The following is a 6,843-nucleotide window of genomic DNA, read 5'->3' on the forward strand; positions in this document are numbered from 1 at the left end:
TAGGATCAATCATTTGGATAAGGACAAAAGTGTTTGATCGATCGAAGGGTGGTGTTGGATCGATCGAACTTCGGACTTTCTACTTTGGGTCAAGGCTTGGATCTATCTTGAAGTACTGAGATCGATCAGTGTTCGATCGATCGAACCTTGGACTTTGATCGATCGAACTTTGCTGCTTCCCACATTTTGGCTTCATTTGCTTTCTTCTTTCTCCACTTTGCTCATTTCTTTGTTTAATCCCAAAATTGCTTCAATTAAGCTCTTATTTGGCTGAGTTAGCTTATTTTCGTGATAAGTGCCTGAAAATGGAAATAATACGAAATGAATCTAAAATGGTAAAGTAAGATAGATAAAGGTACTAGAATGCCTAAGTTTAAGGGGTTTAAATACGCACTTTTCAGCGCTCATCACACCCCCAAACTTAAATATTGCTAGTCCCTAGCAATGAACTAGAAAGTAAATGAATGAAATGAACAACTATACAAGTATGAATCTGGAAAATAATAAATGGATAACACCACTTTCGTAGAGAACACGATTGCACTTAGCATATGCAACAATCCTTTTAAACCCCTAGGTTACCCCTAGTGGATGAGTGAAGTCTCGTGAGGGTTTCCAGAAATGGTACCCACAAACATTAAGCTCATTCTTTCAAAAGAGGCACCAATATTGCAAACAAACATTGGGAGAAAACTACCTCAAGTATGCAATTTTTCAAACATTTCTAAGCAATCTCCCAAAATCTCAACATCAAGCAAGTAAGTATGGTCCTCCACACATCAAGAAAATGATCATGCAAATCAAAACAACTCTAGAATCCTTTTGAGTGGACCGGCATCAAATATGTTGCTATCTAAGCCAACTAAAGAAATGATAACATCCTTACCCTCAAACTAGCACACAAATCTAGTACCGATCATCAAGACAAAAAGTGGACCTTTTATTAAAGCTTTATTGTTCTACGTGCGCTTATTTTTTATTTATTTTTTATTTTTTAAAAGGATCAAAGATGGAAGTATGGTGCAATGTGTTAATCTATTAAGCTTTCTAGCGATTCATGAGGTCGAGCGTTAGGTCAATGACTCCCAAACCAGACGGCTTTAGGGCATTAGACATTCAAATACCCCTACGGACTTACAAGCTCAAATCAACTAGGCTACAAATTAAGACAATAACCATCTAATCATTTCCCACTTCTTAACATTTGGGAGAAGTCCTCACATTTTTTTTTTTAATTATTAACCTAGAGTTTGGGCCCTCTACCTTTCGGCGCTAGAAGTTTAGTGCTTGATGAGGCTAGAATCCCGGCTACTTAGTGAAAAGGGGTTGTTATCCACCTTTATCAAGAATGAAAGCTTTCAATGCACTACTAGCCCAATTGGGATATAACCAATTCAATAATCAACAAAGCATGTACCCCACAAATGAATGCTAGTGTGCGCCTGTGCTAGTGTAAAATACTAGAGTGAATCTCAAAACAATCACAAAATCAAGATGATGTGGACCACGAGTGCAAGCAAGATATCAATCTTTCGAAAAATTTACTCCTAAATGGCATCCACAAGGTATATAAGGAGTATTGGACACTCAAGTTAAGCGATTTTTAAATTTTAAGCAATATAGTCCTCAAAAGATCAAAATCATAGCTAGATATGGACCAATCATAGAAATATCCCTCAAATACACAATTCATGCTCAAAATTATTTCAAAATTTAAAGTTAACACTGCAAAGCACCATTCCCCCCAAACTTAAATGGCACAATGTTCTCAATGTGCAAAGAGAACAAGGGAAAGAGTACACCAGTGCAACTAAGTAAGAATGATCGGGACTGAAGTATCCGAAGTGGGTGGCATGGCCCCCCCCCCAAACTTGGGATGAACTGTGGTCCTGAAAATTGGCACTTGGATCAACTCATCAGATAACAAAATGGGATAAGTAGTGCACTGTGGACATGCAAGTGTAAATGGGATAAATAGATAAAGAGATGAGAGAGGTATAAGGGTGGTCCTGAAAATTGGGTGGCACTCTCTCACTGAAGTCAATATGATGTACCTGATGGAGTTAAAAGGACAAATGTATCAATTAAAGCATACGACATCTATCATAGATAAAAACAAAAATAAAGTGCAACACATCAAGTGTTAAAGCCGACAGACCTGGCTGCAAAAATAATAGTATCAGAAGTGTAGTAGACACGCAACATAGATAGGAGCATAAAAAGATAAAAAGACTGGGAGTCTCAGGCAGAGGGAACTCCCCGGATCTCCCTGGCTAAGTCATTAATGGCAGTCAAGATCTCCGTACAGAGGCGAGCAATGTCAGCTCGAATAGCAGCCATCATATTCAAACGAAGGGTAGCAATGTCAGCTCTAAGGGCAACCAGCATATCCTCCAAACTCTGAAGGTGCGCTTCTAAGCGACATATCTGATTATGAGCCTCAGGTGTGGCTGAAGTAGAAGAACTGTCATTCTTAGTCATGGTTTGCAGAAAGGAAATCTTGCAATGGGAGTTAGTGCCAGAATAAGAAATTTTAAGCACAATATAGAAACATGTATGTCAAGTAAAATAGACAAAACAGATACGACATGAACCTATGCAAGTGGCAGGATGTGAAGCATGCTAAGCAATATAAGTATGAAATGCATCCAATGTGGAATATCATATGCATTGGGCATAAATATGATAGTATGAAGTGAACACAAGATGAATGATTTGTGTATGTGAGATCTGTGAAATTCGATCGATCAGAAAAAGAAGTGAGATCGATCACAAAAGTTGGATTAATCGAAAATAAGTGAGATCGATCTCACAACTTCGATTGATCTGCGACACAAGTTTGATCGATCGAACTGTGGTCTGTGAAAAACGAAAAGTCATAAATCTGTGACTGTGGAAGCACGGGACTCACATGAACATGTTCGTGGGTCCATTAACACAACAAACATTAATCCCAATCACCTAGAATGGCTCACACTCCTGAAAATCAAAGTAACTCATTACAATGGACACGGCATAAAGACGAATATAGACATATAGACATGAAAAGCTTAAAACTTCATCCATGGCTAACAATCATCATGAATATTGGAACGGATCAAACACTTAAAGCATACTCTTAACAAATGGAGGTGTGACATCAATAATAGGGTCTCGGATCTTACCTTGAATCAAAGAGAGGAAAGATAAAATGGGAAGAGGAAGAAGATCCGAGAAGATGGAGAAATCGACATCTGGTTCACTCTGGAGATCTCGCCAGAGATGGAGAAAATGGATGAGGTTACAGCGGCGTAAGAACTAGGGTTTGGAAATGAGGGAGAATGAGATCTTATCCTCTATTTAAAAACTGTCGCTCTTAAGTTCGATCGATCGAACTAGAATTGCAGATCAATTGAACTTTGAATGATCTCTTCACAAAGTTTTTTTTTTTTAATTATTAAACAAATAAAATAAAACAAAATCTTTTTGTATTTTTGAAATATTTTTGAGAAATAAAATAAAATAAAATAAAATAAAATAACATAAAATAAAGTAAAATGAGAATAAAAATAAAAATATTTTTGGATTTTAAAAATTGAAAAAGTCAAAATAAAGTTAAACAATGAAATGGAGAATTGAGATCGATCGGAACGAGTTCGATCGATCAGACAGAGAGCAAAAATATGAAGGTTTTTGGCTTAGAAAATTGGCTAAGTGTTGGAACTTGGAGATCGATCGAACTTGGAAGTTTGATCGATCGAAGAACTTCAGATCGATCTTGAGATGTTTCGATCGATGAGACAAAGAGGTGAAATATGCAGGTTGATGCAGGCTCAAAAATTTTCTGAGTGTTGAATCATGAGATCGATCGAACTTTGAAGTTGGATCGATCGAAGGTCTCTTGATCGATCTAAGAATAAGTTCGAACGATGGGAATAAGAGGTGATTTGGATGCAAGTTTCTGCAGGTCGAAAATTAGTGTTGGATGCAGAATGGAGTTCGATCGATCAAATTCAGGTTTGAGCTCGATCGAACTATGCAGAATGCTCAATAATGACATGAAAGCTCATGCAATCCTCACCAAAGTTCCTTTCAATGCATATGAGAACCAAAAAAAAATATCTAGACTTCGCAAGAAATGAAATGTAAGATAGAAATGGGGGAGGAATAGGGTTTTGACACCCTACGAATGCTTTTGCTTGTCTTTAACGTCTCTAGCAAGACATTGGACTCTTTTAGCCCGGATCAAAGATCTTATAATGCGTCCCCTCCTTTTTGGGGTGATAGATGCTTTGAACTCCACCCAACAAATGGTTCTTTGAAGAACTTGTTGGATTAAGCTCAAAAGGAGCTTTTGGTTCCTTGTCAATGCAATCTTCTATGTGCTTATACACCGGGTGAACTAGATGTGCAGCTTTCAAATGTCTTTGAAAGACTTGACCCTCTATGTAAGGTTTTAACCTTTAACCATTAACTTTGAAAATGTTCCCCTTCTTCAAGTTTTTGATTTCAACAGCCCCATGAGGTGCAACAGAGATGATTTCATAAGGACCCTCCTATTTGGTTCTTAATTTCCCACGAAAGAGTTTCAATCTAGAGTTGAAAAGCCAGGCTTTTTGACCGGGTTCCAAAGACTTTTTCATAATATGCTTATCATGAAAGACTTTGGTTCGTTCTTTGTAGATTTTGGCATTATCATAAGCATTATGTCTCAACTCTTCTAACTCACTCAATTAAAGTAGCCTATTCTTTTCGGCTTTATCAAGGTCAAAATTGAGCTTTTTAACCGCCCACAAGGCTTTATGCTCTAGCTCAACCGGAAGATGGCAAGGCTTTTCATATATAAGTCTATAAGGAGACATGCCAATGGGAGTCTTGTATGCCGTCCGATAAGCCCATAAAACATCATTTAGCTTCCTTGACCAATCCTTCCAGGTAGTGTTAACCGTTTTCTCAAGAATATACTTAATTTCCCGGTTAGACACTTCAACTTGCCCACTTGTTTGAGGATGGTAGGGTGTGGCTACCTTATGAGTAACTGAGTACTTAAGAAATAAGTGCCTCAAGAATTGATTGCAAAAATGTTTTCCTTCATCACTTATTATAGCCCTTGGCATACTAAAACGAGCAAAGATATTGGATTTAATGAATTGAATGACCACAGAGTGGTCATTTGTTTTGGTAGCACATGCTTCCACCCACTTGGAAACATAATCAACGGCAAGAAGAATGTATTGAAAACCATAGGACATAGGAAATAGACCCATAAAATCAATGCCCCATATATCAAAGATCTCGACAACAAGTATATTGGTCAAGGGCATCATATCTTTTCTAGACATTGTCCCTATCTTTTGACATCTCTCACATGATTTGCAAAAATTGTAGCCATCTCTATGAATAGTAGGCCAAAAGAGCCCACTTTGAAGAACCTTCAAGGCGGTCTTCTTAGCACTAAAATGCCCACCACATGCAAGAGTGTGACAAAACACTAGGACGCTTGGAATCTTCTCACAATTTGATCCGGACAATATCGGTATAAGACAGGGTCTTCCCAATAGTAATTTCGGATGTAGGAAAAGAAACGATTCTTTTCGTTCTTCGACCAAGAAGTTGGTAGCTTGCCTACTGCCAAATAATTCACAATGTCGGCAAACCAAGGCATTTTTCCATTAGAAATTTGAAAGAGTTGGTCATCCAGAAAAGAGTCACAGATTGGTAGACTAGGGAAAGGCTCTATCGATAACCTAGAAAGATGATCGGCAACCACATTTTCAGTGCCTTTCTTGTCCTTGATTTCAAAATTGAATTCCTGAAGAAGCAAAATCGATCTAATTAGCCTAGGTTTTGTTTCCCTTTTTGTTAATAGATGTCTCAAGGCGGCATGGTCAGAATAAACAACAACCTTGGACCCTAAGAGATAGGAACGAAATTTATCAAGAGCATACACTACGACAAGTAATTCTTTCTCAGTAGTGGAGTAATTCAATTGAGCTCCCGAGAAAGTTTTACTTGCATAGTATATGGCACAAGGAAGCTTACCCACTCTTTGTCCCAAAACTGCCCCCATGGCATAATCAGAAGCATCACACATGATTTCAAATAGCAATGACTAATTGGGAGGTTGCATGATAGGAGCAGATGATAATAATTCACGTAATTTATGAAAAGCGTTTAGGCATGCTTGGTCAAAGACAAAATGAGTTTCCTTGTCAAGAAGATTGCACAAGGGTTTTGCTAAAGTCTTTGATAAAACGACGGTAAAAGCCAGCATGACCTAGAAAGGAGCGAACCTCTCTCACCGTTGAAGGTGGAGGCAATTCAGAAATAAGCTCGACCTTTGCTTTATCTACCTCTATTCCTCTCCTTAAGATAACGTGACCCAACACAATACCCTATTAAACCATGAAATGGCTCTTTTCCCAGCTAAGTACAAGGTTGGTTTCACGACATCTCTTAAACACTAGATCTAAATTTTTGAGGCATGCATTAAATGAAGACCCAAAAACAGAAAAATCATCCATGAAAACCTCTACATACTCTTCCACCATATCCGAGAAAATTGACATCATACACCTTTGGAATGTGAAAGGTGCATTACACAAACCAAAAGGCATCCGTCTATAAGAAAATGTGCCGAATGGACATGTAAAGGTGGTTTTCTCTTGGTCTAATGGGTCGAGGGCTACTTGATTGTACCCCGAATAGCCATCAAGGAAGCAATAATATTGTTGCCCGGCCAATCTCTCTAGAATTTGATCAATGAATGGCAAAGGGAAGTGATCCTTTCTAGTGGCGGCATTTAATTTGCGGTAATCAATGCATTCACGCCATGAATTGGCGGTACGCTTAGAGATTTCCTCA

At 38.2% G+C, this 6,843-nt stretch overlaps 1 pseudogene; it reads right to left on the bottom strand.

Annotated features, from left to right (window-relative positions):
- Positions 1-2,241: 2,241 nt before the first annotated feature.
- On the bottom strand, positions 2,242-6,608 carry LOC132273026 (uncharacterized; annotated as a pseudogene).
- Between the last annotated feature and the right edge of the window lie 235 nt (positions 6,609-6,843).

The sequence above is a fragment of the Cornus florida genome, unplaced genomic scaffold (assembly GCF_030987335.1).
Source record: "Cornus florida cultivar Cherokee Brave unplaced genomic scaffold, ASM3098733v1 CherokeeBrave_3.0.0_Hap2_Chr01, whole genome shotgun sequence".
NCBI lineage: Eukaryota > Viridiplantae > Streptophyta > Magnoliopsida > Cornales > Cornaceae > Cornus > Cornus florida.